Source organism: Oncorhynchus clarkii, chromosome 7 (assembly GCF_045791955.1).
Source record: "Oncorhynchus clarkii lewisi isolate Uvic-CL-2024 chromosome 7, UVic_Ocla_1.0, whole genome shotgun sequence".
Lineage (NCBI taxonomy): Eukaryota > Metazoa > Chordata > Actinopteri > Salmoniformes > Salmonidae > Oncorhynchus > Oncorhynchus clarkii.
Genome location: NC_092153.1, coordinates 15,807,298 through 15,829,985, shown reverse-complemented (window position 1 = coordinate 15,829,985; position 22,688 = coordinate 15,807,298). Strand labels below are relative to the sequence as shown.

The 22,688-nt window shown below is 42.4% G+C and overlaps 1 pseudogene; it reads right to left on the bottom strand.

The window, feature by feature from the left end:
• Positions 1-3,700: 3,700 nt before the first annotated feature.
• On the bottom strand, positions 3,701-21,323 carry LOC139414014 (uncharacterized; annotated as a pseudogene).
• Between the last annotated feature and the right edge of the window lie 1,365 nt (positions 21,324-22,688).

The window sequence follows — 22,688 nt, the reverse complement described above, 5'->3', positions numbered from 1 at the left end:
GGGGTAGATCAGCTTTAATGTTGCAGATAGATTGTTGCTTCCATCAACGTAATTACCTGCATCATTTTCAATCCCCCATATATATTTTTTGTAAATATATAGTGTTCGGAAAGTATTCAGACACACAATACCCCATAATGACAAAACAAAAACAGGTTTTGAGAAATGTTTGCTAATTTATTAAAAATTAAAAAATATAATATCACATTTACATAAGTATCCAGACCTTTTACTCAGTACTTTATTGAAGCACCTTTGGCAGCGATTACAGCATCAAGTCTTCTTGGGTATGACGCTACAATCTTGGCATAGCTGTATTTGGGGAGTTTCTCCCATTCTTCTCTGCAGATCCTCTCAAGCTCTGTCAGGTTGGATAGGGAGCGTTGCTGCACAGCTATTTTCAGGTCTCTCCAGAGATGTTTGATCGATCGGGTTCAAGTCCGGGCTCTGGCTGGGCCACTCAAGGACATTCAAAGACTTGTCCTGAAGCCACTCCTGCGATGTCTTGGCTGTGTGCTTAGGGTCGTTGTCCTGTTGGACGGTGAACCTTGCCCCAGTCTGAGGTCCTGAGTGCTCTGGAGCAGGTTTTCATCAAGGATCTCTTTGTACTTTGCTCTGTTCATCTTTGCCTCGATCCTGACTAGTCTCCCAGTCCCTGCTGCTGAAAAACATCCCCCACAGCATGATGCTGCCACCACCATGCTTCACGTGACGCTTGGCATTCAGGCCAAAGAGTTCAATCTTGGTTTCAGACCAGAAAATCTTGTGTATATACAGTATCAGTCAAAAGCTTGGACACCTACTCATTCGAGTTTTTCTTGAATTTTTTAAATAGTGAAGACATCAAAACTATGAAATAACACATGGAATCATGTAGTAACCAAAAAAAGTGTTAAACAAACTATTAATCTTTTTTATAAATGAAGAATAATCATGGATTAAGGTTCCACAATATGTCTCATATTTCTAATGTCAGTTAGCCTACCACTGACTCAGTGTTTACAATTATAAAGCGTTTAATATAGATTTCAAAAGTGGCAGATATATATATATATATAAAAAGTGGCTGGTAGAAATTAAAGAGATTAATTATCCTGCATTGGTGTCTTATCAACAAAGTGAAACGAACAAACAAACTTAAAAAAGCCCCCCCAAAATGTTCTATGTTTTTGTGACTGTACTATCTCTGACAGGAACATTCTGATTTAGTTTTTGGTTTATGGTCGAAGCACTCCAATTTAAGCCAATCATTAAGTTGTGTCTGTGTCAACCACGAACAGCACATGTTGTCCCTGAGCTCCATAACATTTCATCATCTAGCGAGTGAATATCTTATTGCTTATCCCAGTTGGCATCTAAAATCTACTCAGTACTTCGCTACTTCTGCCGGAAGTGCCACATAATCGTTTCCCCAGTAACCTCGCCAGGAAACCCGTGGATACATTTTACGAACACAACCTTTGTTTCTTTTTACTTCTATCCTTCCGCTACACTCAACCCCTCCCATCTACAGTTGAAGTCGGAAGTTTACATACACTTATGGAGTCATTCAAACTCATTTTTCATCCACTCCACAAATTTCTTATTATCAAACTATAGTTTTGGCAAGTCGGTTAGGACATCTACTTTGGCATGACGCAAGTAATTTTTCCAACAATTGTTTACAGACAGATTATTTCACTTATAACAGTGGGTTAGAAGTTTACATACACTAAGTTGACAGCCAGCCAAGCCGTGCCTTTAAACAGCTTGGAAAATTACAGAAAATGATGTCATGGCTTAGGAAGCTTCTGATAGGCTAATTGACCAAATTTGAGTCAATTGGAGGTATACCCGTGGATGTATTTCAAGGCCTACCTTCAAACTCAGTGCCTCTTTGCTTGACATCATGGGAAAATCAATTGAAATCAGCCAAGACCTCAGAAAAAATAATTGTACACCTCCACAAGTCTGGTTCATCATTGGGAGCAATTTCCAAATGCCTGAAGGTACCACGTTCATCTGTACAAACAATAGTATGCAAGTATAAACACCATGGGACCACACAGCCATCATACCGCTCAGGTAGGAGACGCGTTCTGTCTCCTAGAGATGAACGTACTTTGGTGCGAAAAGTGCAAATCAATCCCAGAACAACAGCAAAGGACCTTGTGAAGATGCTGGAGGAAACAGGTACAAAAGTATCTATATCCACAGTAAACGAGTCCTATATCGACATAACCTGAAAGGCCGCTCAGCAAGGAAGAAGCCACTGCTCCAAAACCGCCATAAAAAAGCCAGACAACGTTTTGCAACTGCACATGGGGCCAAAGATCGTACTTTTTGGAAAAATGTCCTCTGGTCTGATGAAACAAAAATAGAACTGTTTGGTCATAATAACCATCGTTATGTTTGGAGGAACCAGGGGCAAGCTTGCAAGCCGAAAAACACCATCCCAACCGTGAAGCACGGGGGTGGCAGCATCATGTTCTGGGGGTGCTTTGTTGCAGGAGGGACTGGTGCACTTCATAAAAGAAATGGCATCATGAGGATGGAAAATGATGTGGATATATTGAAGCAACATATTAAGACATCAATCAGGAAGTTAAAGCTTGGTTGCAAATGGGTCTTCCAAATGGACAATGACCCCAAGCATACTTCCAAAGTTGTGGCAAAATCGCTTAAGGACAACAAAGTCAAGGTATTGGAGTGGCCATCACAAAGCCCTGACCTCAAGCATATAGAAAATGTGTGGGCAGAATTGAAAAAGTGTTTGCGAGCAAGGAGGCATACAAACCTGACTCAGTTACACCAGCACTGTCAGGAGGAATGGGCCACAATTCACCCAACTTATTGTGGGAAGCTGGTGGGAAGCTACCTGAAACGTTTGACCCAAGTTAAACAATTTAAAGGCAATGCAACCAAATACTAATTGAGTTTAAGTAAACTTCTGACCCACTGGGAGTGTGATGAAAGAAATAAAAGCTTAAATAAATCACTCTACTCGTATTCTGACATTTCATTCTTAAAATAAAGTGGTGATCCTAACTGACCTAAAACTATAATTTTTTACCAGGATTAAATGTCAGGAGTTGTGAAAAACAGAGTTTAAATGTATTTGGCTAAGGTGTATGTAAACTTCTGACTTCAACTGTATTTCTGAAAACCATCCTGTTGGATTTCTATTTGCCATATATATTTTTTAACTCTGTTCCACAAAAGTTCTTAACCTATATACATTTTACAGACACAGTATATTTTACATTAGTTATCTTGTTGTTGTTATTAGTCCCACCCTTCAGCTCCACTCAACCCCTCCCATCTATCTCTTAACACCATCCATATTGGATTTCTACTTGCCATATATTTTTCAACTGTGCTGTGATATTTTACAAAAGTTATGAACCGTTCTATTCTCATAGTTTCTACAGATTGTAAATGAAAGATAAACATTTTGCTAGAAGTTTTATTATATTATTCATTGATTGACTAGGACTTTTTAAATCACCGAACAGTGCTATCTGCAGAGTTATCTCCAGGTAAATAGTCCAATTCATCAGCCATTGCTGGATTTTGGTAGTCTAAACTGCAATCGGGGACATTAGTCCCGTAGGCACCAATGCGATAGCAGCTAGGTCTTGTCTGCTGAGTTCATTGATTGTATATATATATATATATATATATATATATATATATATATATATATATATATATATATATAAAAATTGTGAGTGGATGTCACGCTTCCTCTTCCATCTCTGACTACTCCTTCCTTCCTTCGATTAGTAGTCCTGCTTGCTCCAGTGCTTTATCTACATTAGGCACCAGTTGTCTCTCGTAGTCCCAGACTCTCTTGTCTTCATGCAGCTCCTCCTTGGTCAGTCCTCCTTGTAGGGGAACTCTGACATGGATGATATGACACAGGTTAGGAAGAACCTTCACTGTCTGCCCGAAGTTACGCAGCACAGAGTGGACCGATGTCTGCTCCACTGCCCTGGGGTCAGAGACACAGAAGGGTTGTTAGACAGAGTGGACCGACGTCTGCTCCACTGCCCTGGGGTCAGAGACACAGAAGGGTTGTTAGACAGAGTGGACCGACGTCTGCTCCACTGCCCTGGGGTCAGAGACACAGAAGGGTTGTTAGACAGAGTGGACCGACGTCTGCTCCACTGCCCTGGGGTCAGAGACACAGAAGGGTTGTTAGACAGAGTGGACCGACGTCTGCTCTATTCTATCCTCCTGGGTCTTACTTTCATCTTGTAGGGGTGGTATGTTCTAACCAGAGGCCTATACTACGAACTCTGAGTTCAACTTGCGATAACCACTTACACAAATGTGGCTCACCTTTTAGCCAGGTACATTTCTGGGCAAGCTAAATCAGGGCTAACTCTACTCATCCTGAATGAAATATCTGAGCCGTGAGTTGAGATTGAGATCAGGTTCCCATCATCCCTTTCATTTGAGAAGGACCACTGACTAAATATGAATCAAATGTACTCTCTGTGTAATTCTTTGTTGTTGTAATATTAAATACACATTTAGGAATGACAGGATGCATTTGAAACTTCATGCAGAGTTTAACTTTTGTATGACTTTATATAATTATTTTATCTATAAGAGTGGGGAGAAAAGGTGCTTGTGCATTAATAAGCACACCTAAGACGGCATGAACGAGACATCATAAAAGACTTCTTATGACCCTTTTCACACCATAACCTGCAGAATTTGCAATGATAGCTTTTATTTCATGTTGATTTGGTTAAAAATGTAATGTAGCGCTGACTCGCCCATGGATTTATGTTTCAGCATTGTCTCAATGAAAAGTTCAGAGTTCGACTAGCCACGTGCGACATGCATGCGCAGTTCTAAGTCTGCTAGAGTGAGAAGCAGGAGGACAAGCAATATCCACTGTCGTAATAGGGATGAAGCCTGAGCTGGAATGTGAACCTAACTGAAGCTGACTAGCTTTAGAAAACCCTGAGTATATCTAGCTAGCTTCTTAGTATACTACTCTGGGCCATACTATCATCTTGGGGGGGGGGGGGGGTGGTGGGTTCTAACCTGGGACGTACTATCTTCTTGGAGAGGTAGGAGATTCTAACCTGGGCCGTACTATCATCTTGGAGGGGTGGGAGATGCGATAGTCTGGCTCCTCTCTGTAGATGTGCGCCATGATGTTGATCCCTGGAACATTTCTCCAGCGGGGCAGTTCAAACCTTCCACTGGGCTCAAACTGGGACTTAGGAAAGATGTGGTTCTCTATGAGGAACACTTCGGCCTGGGGAGAAGGAGGGTTGAGTGAGAGAAGGCGAAATAGAGAGAAGGAATTCAGATTTTTTCATATCTGATACATCTTTCTCACTGTCCACACCTTTATTGTATTTTGACCCATATCAGATTCGCACATTCACACGCAAACTCAATGCTCATTCATTTCCTGTCAATGTTGGGGTGGTTATCTTGGTAACGGCAGGTCATGTGCAAGAACAACAATTCTGATCTGAGCATCCAGACTGAGGATGAGAACCACATACGAATGTGGAATCAGAAGTCAAAAGACAAGAGTCCATTGCTGCGTTTACACGAGCAGCCCAATTCTGATCTTTTTTCAATAATTGGTCTTTTCAGTTCTAAAAAGTGTCAAGAAGATCAGATATGATTGGTCAAAAAAACAAAAACACCAAAGATCAGTAATTGCTGTTTACACACTGGGGAAAATATCAGGTGTCAGATATGCCAAATAATTGGCAAGAAAATCTGAATTGGGATGCCTGTGTAAACAGCCTAACATATGCATACTACACACATAATGATCATAATTAACACACATACATAGTACTTCCCTGAGTCCTCCCCCTACCTTTGGGTTTTGCCTCTGAAGTACATCCATCATCTGGGGCAGGGTTTGATGCTGGTATGGAGCTATAATCTCATCGATGTCGTTCAGCAGTACATAGCGTGACTGATACATTTGGTCTGTAGACACAGTCATTCAGAGTGGTCAACTGGCCATAGTAGTGGATGTCCCCTCCATGTTCACTGGGCTGCCACCCACGGGACGGGTTCATGTATTTGCCGATAGGCCAGGGCACCACCTGCAGTCAATCAATCCGCCAGTTCATTTGGGAGAACGGGCTCGTGGTAATGACTGGAGCGGAATAGGTGGAATTGTATCAAATACATCAAACACATGGTTTCCATGGTTTCCAGGTGTTTGATGCCATTCCATTTGCTCCGTTCCGGCCATTATTATGAGCCGTTCTCCCCTCAGCAGCCTTCACTGCTATCTATCTATCAATCTATCTATCTATCTATCTATCTATCTATCTATCTATCTATCTATCTAGTTAATTCTTACCTCCACAAAGCCGTCCTGTGTGTAACTCTGTAGCAGTCTATCCAGGTCTGATCCACAGCTGGTGTTATACACCACAACATGCTGCACTCCCAACAGCCTGCAACATAGCAATCAATCAATCAACCATTTAATCAATCAATCAACCATTTAATCAATCAATCAACCATTTAATCAATCAATCAACCATTTCATCAATCAATCAACCATTTAATCAATCAACCAAACATTTAATCAATCAATCAACCATTTAATCAATCAATCCATCACTCAATACTCACTTGTACATCTCCAGAGTTTGGGTGACCTGAAGCACGTTGTTATAATCGCCAAATAAATTGGACCAACAGACAGTGAAGTTGAACTGAAACTCCTCTTCCTCCCTTTTCACAAGGTTCTGGATGCGGAGGAAGGATTGGTTCTGAGCGAGCTTGGTGTCAGCTTGCGTGGCGAGGGTCACGTGCGACGGGTTACAGTCGGGAACATTCGGACAAAGGACGTCGGTCGTCACGAAGCGGAAACCTTCATCCCAATACAGAACAGAGTCACATAAATGTAAATCCACAAACTAATCAGAGAATCACCAAGCCCCTTATTTCTTTGATTCGGGTGTGTCAGTGCAGGGCTAAAACCAAATAGCAGGTACCAAAGTGATCAGAGTGCATCTGGACTTCAGCCTTCATTCCATTAGCCCAGTGAGTCCCACAGTAGAACACACAGTACAGAGGCTGGACAGAGTCTCGTCTGAAGATACTGATGATGCGTACGGAGCTTCCCTCCAAACGATGTTCCTTGTAGGCCCCCACCATGAAGTGTTTGGTGTCGTTGACAGGCGTGATGGACTGGTCAGAGATGTGGTGCAGATAGAGGTGCTGGAGGTCCTGGAGGTTGCCTGGCTGTGATCTGCGGAATCATGGACAGATTTTTTCCTTTTGACACTTTTATTAAGTTTCTTGATTGTACGGCAGAGGCTACACGGTACCTGGGCAATGTGAAGATGACGTAGACCATGACTGCCAGAGCAGAAGCTATCAGTAAAGGTAGCGCACGCCTCTTCACCATCATGAGCCAGATCTAGGAAGGTAGTTTATAGAAGGTGAAGAATGAGGTGACCTTTGAAGAGAAGGGAAAGTTAATCATGTAGTCGCACTTGATCCCTGGCTACGTTTACACATGCAGCCCAATTCTGATAGTTTTTTGCCACAAATTGGTCTTTCGACCAATCAGATCAGCTCTTTTGCCCATAATTGGGCAAAAGATCAGAATTGGGCTGCCTGTTTAAACGCAGCCTCTGATCCTTAGAGTGAGATGAAGACATGCATGACATGCAAAATACTGTATCTAATGACAGTCAATAGGCCTCAAGTTCAACTTTCAACTTTCAGCATTATTTGTCCCAGAGAGGGCAATAGTGGCTTTGCAGCAGGGGAGCACGTATGACATGAAAAACATATCAAATCCACATGGACCAGAATGGAAACGACAGTAAGGGACACAATGGAAATAAATCAAATCAAATCTAATTTTATTTGTCACATACACATGGTTAGCAGATGTTAATGCGAGTGTAGCGAAATGCTTGTGCTTCTAGTTCCGACCATGCAGTAATATCTAACAAGTAATCTAACCTAACAATTTCACAACAACTACCTCATACACACAAGTGTAAAGGAATGAATAAGACTATATAAGTGGTGGCCGAACGGCATAGGAAAGATGCAGTAGATGGTATAGAGTACAGTATATACATATGAGATGAGTAATGTAGGGTATGTAAACATTGTATTATGTGGCATTGTTTAAAGTGGCTAGTGATACATTTATTACATCCATTTTTCCATTATTTAAGTGGCTAGAGTTGAGTCAGTATGTTGGCAGCAGCCACTCAATGTTAGTGATGGCTGTTTAACAGTCTGATGGCCTTGAGTTTTTCAGTCTCTCGGTCCCCGCTTTGATGCACCTGTACTGACCTCGCCTTCTGGATGATAGCGCGGTGAACAGGCAGTGGCTCGGGTGGTTGTTGTCCTTGCTGATCTTTTTGGCCTTCCTGTGACATTGGGGGGTGTAGGTGTCCTGGAGGGCAGCTAGTTTGCCTCCGGTGATGCGTTGTGCAGACCTCACTACCCTCTGGAGAGCCTTACGGTTATGGGCGGAGCAGTTGCCGTACCAGGAGGTGATACAGCACGACAAGATGCTCTCGATTGTGCAACTGTAAAAGTTTGTGAGTGTTTTTGGTGACGAGACGAATTTCTTCAGCCTCCTGAGTTTGAAGAGGCGCTGCTGCTCCTTCTTCGCCACGCTGTCTGTGTGGGTGGACCATTTCAGTTTGTCTGTGATGTGTACGCCAAGGAACTTAAAACTTTCCACCCTCTCCACTACTGTCCTGTCAATGTGGATAGGGGGCTGTTCCCTCTGCTGTTTCCTGAAGTCCAAAATCATCTCCTTTGTTTTGTTGACATTGAGTGTGAGGTTATTTTCCTGACACCACACTCCGAGGGCCATCACCTCCTCCCTGTAGGCCGTCTTGTCGTTGTTGGTAATCAAGCCTACCACTGTAGTATCGTCTGCAAACTTGATGATTGAGTTGGAGGCGTGCATGGCCACGCAGTCATGGGTGAACAGGGAGTACAGGAGAGGGCTGAGAACGCACCCTTGTGGGGCCCCAGTGTTGAGGATCAGCGGGGTGGAGATGTTGTTACCTACCCTCACCACCTGGGGGCAGCCCGTCAGAAAGTCCAGGACCCAGTTGCACAGGGCGGGGTCGAGACCCAGGGTCTCGAGCTTAATGACGAGTTTGGAGGGTACTATGGTGTTAAATGCTGAGCTGTAATCGATGAACAGCATACTTACATAGATATTCCTCTTGTCCAGATGGGTTAGGGCAGTGTGCAGTGTGATTGCGATTGCGTCGTCTGTGGACCTATTGGGGCGGTAAGCAAATTGGAGTGGGTCTAGGGTGTCAGATAGGGTGGCGGTGATATGGTCCTTGACTAGTCTCTCAAAGCTCTTCATGATGACGGAAGTGAGTGCTACCGGGCGGTAGTCATTTAGCTCAGTTACCTTAGCTTTCTTGGGAACAGGAACAGTGGTGGCCCTCTTGAAGCATGTGGGAACAGCAGACTGGGATAGGGATTGATTGAATATGTCCGTAAACACCCCAGCCAGCTGGTCTGCGCATGCTCTCAGGACGTGGCCGGGGATGCCGTCTGGGCCTGCAGCCTTGCGAGGGTTAACACGTTTAAATGTTTTACTCACATTGGCTGCAGTGAAGGAGAGCCCGCAGGTTTTGGTAGCGGGCCGTGTCAGTGGCACTGTATTGTCCTCAAAGCGAGCAAAGAAGTTGTTTAGTCTGTCTGGGAGCAAGACATCGTGGTCCGTGACGGGGCTGGTTTTTCTTTTGTATTCCGTGATTGACTATAGACCCTGCCACATATACCTCTCGTGTCTGAGCCGTTGAATTGCGACTCGACTTTGTCTCTATACTGACGCTTAGCTTGTTTGATTGCCTTGCGGAGGGAATAGCTACACTGTTTGCATTCGGTTATGTTTCCGGTCACCTTGCCCTGGTTAAAAGCAGTGGTTTGAGCTTTCAGTTTTGCACGAATGCTGCCATCAATCCACGGTTTCTGGTCGACGTTATGCGTAACATATTCCAGTCTACGTGATCGAAGCAATCTTGAAGCGTGGAATCCGATTGGTCGGACCAGCGTTGAACGACCCTGAGCGCGGATGCTTCATGTTTTAGTCTCTGTCTGTAGGCTGGGAGCAACAAAATGGAGTCGTGATCAGCTTTTCGAAAAGGAGGGCGGGGGAGGGTCTTATATGCATCGCGGAAGATAGAATAACAATGATCCAGGGTTTTGCAAGCCCGGATTGTGCAATCGATATGCTGATAGAATTTAGAGAGCCTTGATTTCAGATTAGCCTTGTTAAAATCCCCATCTACAATAAATGCAGCCTCAGAATATGTGGTTTCCAGTTTACATAGAGTCGAATGAAGTTCTTTCAGGGCCGTCGATGTGTCTGCTTGGGGGGGAATATACACGACTGTGATTATGATCGAAGAGAATTCTCTTGGTAGATAATGTGGTCGGCATTTGATTGTGAGGAATTCTAAGTCAGGTGAACAAAAGGACTTGAGTTCCTTTATGTTGTTATGATCACACCACGTCTCGTTAATCATAAGGCCTACACCACCGCTCTTCTTCTTACCAGAGAGATGCTTGTTTCTGTCGGCGCGATGCGTGAAGAAACCAGGTGGCTGTACCAACTCTGACATCGTGTCTCGAGTGAGCCATGTTTCCGTGAAACAAAGAACTTTACAGTCTCTGATGTCTCTCAAGAAGGCAACAGTTTCTCGTATTTTGTCTACCTTGTTGTCAAGAGACTGGACATTGGTGAGTAGTATACTCGGGAGCGGTGGGCGATGTGCCCGTCTACGGAGCCTGACCAGAAGACCACTCCGTCTGCCCCTTCTACGGCGCTGTTGTTTTGGGTTGCCGGCTGGGATCCGATCCATTGTCCTGGGTGGTGGACCGAACAGAGGATACGCTTCGGGAAAGTCGTATTCCTGGTCGTAATGTTGGTTAAGTTGACGTTGCTCTTATATCCAATAGTTCCTCCTGACTGTATGTAATAAAACATAAGATTTCCTTGGGTAACATTGTAAGAAATAACACATAAAAAAACAAAATACCGCATAGTTTCCTAGGAACGTGAAGCGAGGCAGCCATCTCTGTCGGCGCCGGAAGTAAGACATTGGCTTTGTAATATCTCTTTCTAGTTTTGTGCTGTGTGTATGTATTTCTTAAACTGTCAAATAAAATAAATCAACCACTGCCTTGAGGGGAAGTGACAGGTGCGTGCCGTGGTTGATTGCAGTTATTGTTGTGGTGTGTGTATAGAGTTCTTAGTGGACAAGCCAGAGAAGGAGTTTCAGGACCTAAATGAGAAAGCCAGAGCTTTGAAACACATCCTCAGCAAGATACCTGATGAGATCAACGACCAGGTACTCTTACCAAAGATGGTCGATAAATGAAGATGTCCCACTTAGGCTGTTTATCATATAAAACACATTGTCCATTCCGGTCTGCTTAATTAATGGGGCGGCTCTTGCATAGGCACCAATGCATAAGCAGCTAGGTCTGGTCTGCTTAGTTGACTGATGAGGGTGTGGGATGTCTCTCTTCCTCTTCCGTCTCTGTGCTTACTACACACACGCGGGTGCACAGATAGAGCCATAGAGGTGCTGGGGCACCTGCACTTTTTCCCTCCTATGAAAAAAGTGTGCTTTTTATTGGTAGCAGTTTTTTTTTACTAATTATTTTGTATATAATTGTCTGCCTCTTTTCTCTCTTGTAATTTAAATGCAACGAATTGTCCGTCAAAGTACATAATTTATCAGAAACGAAGGAATCTTGAAAAAAGATTCCCTGCCCCTCTGCCACTCACCCTGCTTGCACTAGCTACCTGCCGGTTACTTCATCCAATTCATATTCTATCCTATCCTATTCATATTCTATCCTATCCTATTCTATCCTATCCTATTCATATTCTATCCTATCCTGTTCTATCCTATCCTATCCTATTCATATTCTATCCTATCCTATTCATATTCTATCCTATCCTATCCTATTCTATCCTATCCTATTCATATTCTATCCTATCCTATTCATATTCTATCCTATCCTATCCATATTCTATTTTATCCAATTCATATTATATCCTATCCTATCCTATTCATATTCTATCCTATTCATATTCTATCCTATCCAATTCATATTCTATCCTATCCTATTCATATTCTATCCTATCCTATTCATATTCTATTTTATCCAATTCATATTCTATCCTATCCTATCCTATTCATATTCTATCCTATCCATATTCTATCCTATCCAATTCATATTCTATCCTATCCAATTCATATTCTATCCTATCCTATTCATATTCTATTTTATCCAATTCATATTCTATCCTATCCTATCCTATTCATATTCTATCCTATTCATATTCTATCCTATCCTATTCATATTCTATCCTATCCTATTCATATTCTATCCTATCCTATTCATATTCTATTCTATCCTATTCATATTCTATCCAATTCATATTCTATCCTATCCTATTCATATTATCCCTACCCATATGTCAATCTGTGCTTGAATTAGTGTAAATTAGAGTTTGCACTTTTTTGGTAGGCCTATTCCATTCCAATATCCCATTGTAGCAGCCTGCTGAACTTAATATAGTACAGATCAAATATGTATTTCCCACATGTCAACAGTCACCAAGGCTACAGACACTGACTGACACTCTGCAGGAGACAGGGCTTCATCGGCTATGAAAACCAGAAACAACCTCATCTCCAAACTAGCTGGCTCTACTGGGAGCACTGCTACCATGGTCAAACCTAGAACCACCTCATCTCCTAACTAGCTGGCTCTACAGAGAGCACTGCCACCATGGTCAAACCTAGAACCACCTCATCTCCTAACTAGCTGGCTCTATAGAGAGCACTGCCACCATAGTCAAACCTAGAACCACCTCATCTCCTAACTAGCTGGCTCTACAGAGAGCACTGCCACCATAGTCAAACCTAGAACCACCTCATCTCCTAACTAGCTGGCTCTACAGAGAGCACTGCCACCATAGTCAAACCTAGAACCACCTCATCTCCTAACTAGCTGGCTCTACAGAGAGCACTGCCACCATAGTCAAACCTAGAACCACCTCATCTCCTAACTAGCTGGCTCTACAGAGAGCACTGCCTCCATAGTCAAACCTAGAACCACCTTATCTCCTAACTAGCTGGCTCTACAGGGAGCACTGCCACCATAGTCAAACCTAGAACCACCTCATCTCCAAACTAGCTGGCTCTACAGGGAGCACTGCCACCATTGTCAAACCTAGAACCACCTCATCTCCAAACTAGCTGGCTCTACTGGGAGCACTGCCACCATAGTCAAATCTAGAACCACCTCATCTCCTAACTAGCTGGCTCTACAGAGAGCACTGCCACCATAGTCAAACCTAGAACCACCTCATCTCCTAACTAGCTGGCTCTACAGAGAGCACTGCCACCATAGTCAAACCTAGAACCACCTCATCTCCTAACTAGCTGGCTCTACAGAGAGCACTGCCACCATAGTCAAACCTAGAACCACCTCATCTCCTAACTAGCTGGCTCTACAGAGAGCACTGCCACCATAGTCAAACCTAGAACCACCTCATCTCCAAACTCGCTGGCTCTACAGGGAGCACTACTACCAGCAGAATTAGCACCCTCATTATCAGCAGCAGATCTTTACAGAAAAACACATGATTTCACATGTGGAAAATCACAAGGGGAGTTACGGTGCAAAGTCAAGGTACACACACACACGCCACGCACACACACACACACACACACACCGCACGCACACACACACACACACACACACACACACACACACACGCCACACACACGCACGCACGCACACACACACACACACACACAGGGTGCCGTCTTTTGGATAGGACGTTAAACGGGTGTCCTGACGTTAAACGGGTGTCCTGACGTTAAACGGGTGTCTGCGGTCATTAAAGATCATTTGGCACTTATCGTAAGGGTAACCCCGGTGTCCTGGCTAAATTCCCAAGCGGTCCCTCATACCATCATGACCACCTAATCATCCCCGGCTCATTCATCTCCCCTGTAACTATTCCCCAGGTTGTTGCTGTAAATGAGAATGTGTTCTCAGTCAACTTACCTGGTAAAATAAGAATGTGTTAATTAAACACTACCCCATAATGACAAATCAAATTGAAAACAGGTTTTTAGAAATGATTTAAATGTACATACAATTTAAAAAAAAAAAAAATACCTTATTTACATAAATATTCAGACCCTTTGCTATGACCTCAGGTGCATCCTGTTTCCATTGATCATCCCTGAGATGTTTCTACAACTTGATTGGAGTCCACCTGTGGTAAATTCAATTGATTGGACATGATTTGTAAATGAACACACCTGTCTCTATAAGGTCCCACAGTTGACAGTGTGGAAAAAACATTTATCCAGCATTGATTGTCCCCAAGAACACAGTGGCCTCCATCATTTTTCTTAAATGGAAGAAGTTTGCAACAACCAAGACTCTTCCTAGAGATGGCCGCCCAGCCAAACTGAGAAATCAGTGGAGAAGGTCCTTGGTCAGGGAGGTGACCAAGAACCCAATGGTCACTCTGACAGAGCTCCAGAGTTCCTCTGTGGAGATCAGAGTACCTTCCAGAAGGACAACCATCTCTGCAGCACTCCACCAATCAGGCCTTTATGGTAGAGTGGCCAGACGGAATCCACTCCTCAGTAAAATGCACGTGACAGCCCGCTTGGAGTTTGCCAAAAGCCACCTAAAGCACTCTCAGACCTTGAGAAACAAGATTCTCTGGTCTGGTGAAACCAAGATTGAACTCTTGGCCTGAATGCCAAGTGTCACGTCTGGAGGAAACCTGGCCCCATCCCTACGGTGAAGCATGGTGGTGGCAGTATCATCCTGTGTGGATGTTTTTCAGAGACAGGGACTGGGAGACTAGTCAGGATCGAGGGAAAGATGAACGGAGCAAAGTACAGAGAGATCCTTGAGGAAAACCTACTCCAGAGTGCTCAGGACCTCAGACTGGGACGAAGCACACAGCCAAGACAACTCTGTTGTGGCTTTGGGACTAGTCTCTGAATGTCCTTGAGTGGCCCAGCCAGAGCCCGGACTTGAACCTGATCGAACATCTCTGGAGAGACCTGAAAATAGCTGTGCAGCGACACTCCCTATCCAAAATGACAGAGTTTGAGAGGATCTGCAGAGAAGAATGGGAGAAACTCCCCAAATACAGGTGTGCTCAGCTTGTAGCGTCATACCCAAAAAGACATAATGCTGTATTCGCTACCAAAGGTGCTTCAACAAAGTACTGAGTAAAGCGTCTGAATACTTTCAGTTTTTAAATGTTTATTTATTTATTATATATATATATATTATATATTTTTTAAATATATTTGTTTGGTAAATATATCCATATACATACACGCATGCATACATACTGTATACACATATATACATGCACATACCTATATAGACATACAGTACATACCTTTGTAAGAATATACCTTTATTATTATTCCCCACAAACCCTTCCACCGATCCCCCAATTGGAGTAAACTAATAAACACTTCGGTTTTTACCTTCAGTTTATTCATCTTATACACATTTTACAGACACAATCTATTGTACAATAGTTATATTTGGTTTGTTTTTCGCCCTTCCTCTGTTTCTGATGTCCATCCAGTTTGTTTTCTATTTGTAACTGTGCAATTTCACAAAGGTTCTGAACCTATATACATTTAACAGAAGCCCTTTGTTTTACATTGGTTGTCTTGTTATTAGTCCCACCCTTCAGCTCCATTCAACCCCTCCCATCTGTCTCTCAACATCATCCATTTCTACTTGCCATATGTTTTTCAACTGTGCAATGATGCTTCACAAAATAATTGAACCTTCCTATTCTCATAGCTTCTACAGATTGTAAATTAAAAATACAATTTTTTGCTAAAATAATTATTATATTTTTGATTGATTGACTATGGCTTTTCAAATCATCCAGTATTGCTGTCTGTAGCGTTAGTTCTAGGCAAATGTTGCAATTCTTCAGCCATTCCTGGACCTGGGACCAAAAACGAGCTACATATGGACAATACCAAAATAAATGATCTAATGACTCTGCCTCCTCACAGCAGAATCTGCAGAGCTGGGAAGATTGTATCCCCCATTTATATAACATTCTATTGGTTGCAATAATTTTGTATAGTAATTTCAATTGATACATTTGAAATGTTGAATCCGCCGTTGTTTTGCGTATCAATTCATAAACCCTGTGCCATGGAATGGGTACATCGGAAATCTCTTCCCAATTATTTTGGAATTTATATGGCACAGCTGTCAGTTTTTTGGTCCTTAAATTAAATTGGTACATGTTTTTATTTAACCATTTATATTCTTTAATACAGGGCCGACATACAAGTTCCTTACTTTTTTCCCCTTCTACTGGCCTCTTCCATTTTTGTGGTAATGCTGCAATTAATTGTTTGTAATTTTGGGTAGAGCAGACATTTCCATATGTCTGTGTTAGCTGCATGTGTGACATAACTCCAGTCCTATTTATTATTTCATTCACTAAAATTACACCTTTTTTTTTACATTTCTTCAAAAATACGTTTTTTGAATACATTTTTGAACAAAATACTTTGTTTTTTACTTTTAATACATTTTGAAACATTTCTAAAAACCTGGTTTTGCTTTGTCATTAGGGGGTATTGTGTGTAGATTGAGAACTGTTTTATTGAATCAATTTTATAACAAGGCTGTAACGTAACAAAATGTGGAAAAAGTCAAAGGGTCTGAATACTTTCTGAACGCATTGTATCCGGAGACTCTCAAAAACCCACAAAATTATTTTAAAAGACTCCACCACCCCACATCTGCCACTCCAGGAGGAACTCTTCAACCCACCAGATATTGGCCACCCATCAAGAATGCCGAAATGGAAAGACCCTCCCAACACGAATCTCGCCTGGACTGTAACTGTAATCAGTTACAAAATGTAACTGTAATCAGTTACAAACTGTAACTCTAAACAGGTATGTTATCAGCAAAACATATTGTAATCAGATTACAGATACGTTTGAAAATCTAAATGATTACTTCTTGGATTACTTTTCAATTCAAGAAAGGATGTTGACGAACAAATACATTACAACACAATTCAGTTTCTCATCAAGATCCTGGCAGCCGTGTTCTGAATGTGGTGGTGATGGCCAATGTCAATCTCTTTCCATCAACCTAATCTATGCTAAATGACACGTTGTTTGCTTTAGCTAGCTAGGTAGCTCATGTCAAATGAATAGGTTACTATCACGTATATCTGAAAATACATGATCAACTGATGTTTACTGATCATGAAAAGCATGCGGTTACTAGCTGTATAACTCTGATGATAGAGCTAAATGTGGAATAATCAGAACTGTCTGGGTAGTTCTGACTATGCAATTCTAGAGGTAATGTTATTCAAATCAAATAGTTATACAATGTATTTAACAATCTCTTGAAAACGGCTAGTAGCCTAGTTAATGGGTTTTAGAAAATCGTAAATATATCTGGCACCAACATCAATCAATTTCAAGAAGGAACTGAATATACCTGTGTGTAAGTCCAGGAAAAGGACCAAATTGTATCCACAAAAAGGTAGTGATGTGTAAATAGATTCAAATTGTTTAGTCAAATCCACCAGATGCAGGCAGACCATGGAAATGGTGTGGATATCATAGCCTACTACAGGATGTGACACTAGCCTCTCTCTCTTTCACCTGTGCGTCATACTGCCGATGGTGGAAGCTGTACTGTAATTGGAGAAATACACTTTATTTACACAATGTTGGGGAAGTCTAGAGCCCGGAAAGGACATCTCATATGGGTGTTTCCCCCTATACATCGCAAACTGGTGCTTGTAGCCAAGAGGAAAAACCTGTCCCACAGCACATCTTTGCTGGTAGCACCGGTTTGTAGAGTTTGGGGCTATAGGGTTCTATCTACATTCAGGTGTAAATGTAGTTATTGACATAGCCTTGTTCTGTTCAATGTTCTCTACCTATATTAATACCACATTTTATGTTCATTTCAAAATATGCAAATTACTGACACCATTCAAACCAATGAGTGTTCAGAACTTTATTTTGCAGATAGAACTTCCTATTCCCAATCTCTCATAATTGTCTGTCTTGTCGTTGCCTAGGCTAATGCTGTCAGTCTGCCTGTCCATTTGTCCGTCTGTCTGTCAGGTGAACTTGACACAGTAATGCCAGTTTCAATGCTGATGAACATCACATGCCTACGCACGCACACACACACACACACACACGCACTAACGCTACAGTTTGTTTTGATTGCTTTGGTACTATTCTCACAAGTATGTGGTACATTTTCACAAACTCCAAACGGGTTACACTTGTAACGCACCCAGGCTTTCATTCAAAACCTGTCATTGTGCATTTAGATTGTAAACATCTCTACCACACACCCATTGATTCAAAATATACGTTTATTGTGAAATGTAATGAGAACATTGGTATAATCAAATCAAATTTTATTGTAGACCTTACAGTGAAATGCTTACTTACGAGCGAGCCCCTAACCAACAGTGCAGTTTAAAAAAATACAGATAAAAATAAGAGATATAACAAGTAACAAGTAATTAAAGAGCAGCAGTAAAAAATAACAATATGTACAGGGGGGTGCCGGTACAAAGTCAATGTGCGGAGACACCGGTTAGTTGAGGTAGTATGTACATGTAGGTAGAGTTGTTAGTGACTATGCATAGATGACAACAGAGATTGGCACTGGTGTGGCACTTAGTGAATTTGACTAGATGTTCAGGAGTCTTATGGCTTGGGGGTAGAAGCTGTTTAGAAGCCTCTTGGACCTAGACTTGGTGCTCCGGTATCGCTTGCCATGCGGTAGCAGAGAGAACAGTCTATGACTAGGGTGGCTGGAGTCTTTGACAATTTTTAGGGCCTTCCTCTGACACCGCCTCGTATAGAGGTCCTGGATGGCAGGAAGCTTAGCCCCAGTGATACACTGGGCCGTTCGCACTACCCTCTGTAGTGCCTTGCGGTCGGAGGCCGAGCAGTTGCCATACAAGGCAGTGATGCAACCAGTCAGGATGATGCAGCTGTAGAACCTTTTGAGGATCTGAGGACCCATGCCAAATCTTTTCAGTCTCCTGAGGGGGAATAGGTTTTGTCGTGCCCGCTTCACGACTGTCTTGGTGTGCTTGGACCATGTTAGTTTATTGGTGATGTGGACACCAAGGAACTTGAAGCTCTCGGCCTGCTCCACTGCAGCCCCGTTTATGAGAATGGGGGCGTGCTCAATCCTCTTTTCCTGTAGTCCACAATCATCTCCTTTGTCTTGATCAATCATCACCAAAACACAACATGATATCTTTTCAATTTAGTCATTTTAACTATCAGTTAATCCAACAATCCAAGAGCAAACAATGCAGGATATGTGCTTCAAATCGCCCTTAGAAGTTCTGAAAGTAATATGCTAGAGTACAGTAAATTACAGTAGATTACACATTTTTCACATTAGGCAATACACTTACATTACCCAACAACATTGACAGAAAGTCTATAATTTTCAGAATATCTATCTGATGTATAATCAAAAGTGAAATGGACACGCAGGGACACCTGGTGCCCCTTCATAAGGCGGGCGATTGTTGGTAGGCTGATGGATGCCACATTGGCAAAGGTGTCATTGTTCTCCTCGATGGCCTGCTTTATTTTTTGACAGCCATATGTCATTTCTGGCTCTCATCATTTCCACCACGGCCCTCTCCTGCTCGTCGGTCAGCACACAGCCACGGCCACCACCATGGGGTTTTCTGTCCATTTTGAGGGTACAACAGAGTGTACTGTCAATGCATCACACTGTAAGAGTACTGTTACATGTTTTCTGAACTTACATGCATTACAATATGTAATTTACTGTAAATGTAATGGTAAAGCCTAGTGCATATCCTGCAGACGTACCGTTTCTTTTGGCAAAATGTTTTTATGATGTAATTGACAGTTGATCTTTTCAGATTGGAATGAACTAGTCGGGCAGCCTCTGCCATGGTAAGGCCTCTGTTTACCACATGGTCAACAACAATGGCCCGGACTTCATTAGACACAACACTCAATCAATCAATCAAATGTATTTATAAAACCCTTCTTACATCAGCTGATATCTCAAAGTGCTGTACAGAAACCCAGCCTAAAACCACAAACAGCAAGCAATGCAGGTGTAGAAGCACGGTGGCTAGGAAAAACTCCCTAGAAAGGCCGGAACCTAGGAAGAAACCTAGAGAGGAACCAGGCTATGACGGGTGGCCAGTCCTCTTCTGGCTGTGTCGGGTGGAGATTATAACAGAACATGGCCAAGATGTTCAAATGTTCATAGATGACCAGCAGGGTCAAATAATAATAATCGCAGTGGTTGTAGAGGGTGCAACAGGTCAGCACTTCAGGAGTAAATGTCAGTGGTCTTTTCATAGCCGATCATTCAGAGTATCAGTTCCCTACCATCTGCCTCCCTCTTTCTAATGTTCACTTCTCTAATGGGGCCCATGCCCACTTCTTTGACCTCTTTGATGGGGCTCATACCCACGTCTTTGACCTCTTTAATGGGGCTCATACCCACGTCTTTGACCTCTTTAATGGGGCCCATGCCCACGTCTTTGACCTCTCTAATGGGGCTCATACCCACCTCTTTGACCTCTGTAAAGGGGCCCATGCCCACATCTTTGACCTCTGACGGGGCCCATGCCCACGTCTTTGACCTCTTTGATGGGGCCCATACCCACGTCTTTGACCTCTTTAATGGGGCCCATGCCCACATCTTTGACCTCTTTGATGGGGCCCATACCCACGTCTTTGACCTCTTTAATGGGGCCCATGTCCACATCTTTGATCTCTTTGATGGGGCCCATACCCACGTCTTTGACCTCTTTAATGGGGCCCATGCCCACATCTTTGACCTCTTTGATGGGGCCCATACCCACGTCTTTGACCTCTTTAATGGGGCCCATGTCCACATCTTTGATCTCTTTGATGGGGCCCATACCCACCTCTTTGACCTCTTTGCGGGGCCCATGCCCACCTCTTTGATCGGGCCCATGCCCACATCTTTGACCTCTTTTATGGGGCCCATACCCACCTCTTTGACCTCTTTAATGGGGCCCATGCCCACCTCTTTGACCTCTTTGATGGGGCTATACCCACCTCTTTGACGGGGCCCATGCCCACCTCTTTGACCTCTTTGATGGGGCCCATGCCCACGTCTTTGACCTCTCTAATGGGGCCCATGCCCACATCTTTGACCTCTTTTATGGGGCCCATACCCACCTCTTTGACGGGGCCCATGCCCACCTTTCTGACGGGCCCCTTGTCTACAATATTTTTTATATCTTCCTCTCCCTTAATGTCTATCCTGTTCCATGTTGAAAGAATATGCAAAGTTCACACACACTCTTTTATATGGTGACCAATTGTGGTTACAACTATGTGAAATCAATAAGCAATATTGAGTAGTCATTATGTATGGTTATCTTGTATCATATATGTAATTTAGATGTTTATACTTTACAAACACTTTTTATTTCTGCAGAACTCAAAATCCGTATTACTGTAGTATACAAACCAGTTTACAATCTATAGAGTCATCAAACAATTAAGTGATTAACCATTAAGCACAGTTATATTAAGTGATAGTCAAATGTATTTAAACAAATGAAAAGACGATTATATGACAATTATTGTGAGCATTGTGAAAGGCCTTTATATGAAATGAATTTCTAGATTAAACACTGATTAGGTTTGGTGAAAAAGTCACTCTGTGATTTTGTGTGTTGTACTTAGTGAATTGAAAATATTCTAAACGTTTTTTTAAAAACTGCCTTTTTCATGATCTGTTTAGAGTTTTAAACGATCCCTACAGAATAAGAGAAAATCTTAAATATAATTACTAGACTGCAGCTAGAAATGATGTAAACCTAGGATGAGAATACCGACAACCCCCGAAACATCTATCCTAAGAACAATGGACGCCTGACGTATCCATTACAACAGACACAATCCAGAGCCGCTGATAAAGCTACAACCACGAAAGACATTGTGACTTCTGGGGAAGTAACCAGAGACTCTCTGATGAACTGACTCTCCAGCAGACGCACCGACGATTCCAACAGAGAAGACAACGACATACGGGCGTAAATATATTTATTGCAATTTTTCCCAAATGAGCGGCCGATCATGTGCAAAGGATTAGCATTTCAATAATATAATTATCCACTGTGTGTAGTGAAGCCATTTTGTCTTTCCCGCTTCTTTCTCAGTCCACACCCCCTTTCCATTGTCCACCAAGCTGTCATATCGGCTTAGCCCACTAGGGAATCTTCCCTATCATTGTTAGTAACCAATACATACGGTTTGTTTGTTTATGTATTTCTGTGATTATTTAGTTAGTTAGTAAATAAATGATTAAGCCAATTGGTGTACGGATGATTCATGGTTTAGGCTGTTTTCGGGTAGATTACCAAGAATTCCATGACGTTTGAAATGAGACTAACGTAAGGTAAAGAATAATTCATTAATAGAAGTCTAATTGATCAGATATTAAAATATCTGAAGAGTTATAGTCGGAAAATGTACATGATTAGTTTAATCACATAACAATAATTACAGAGAATTGATTTGATAAAATAAGTCTTCACATTTAATGATAGCCAG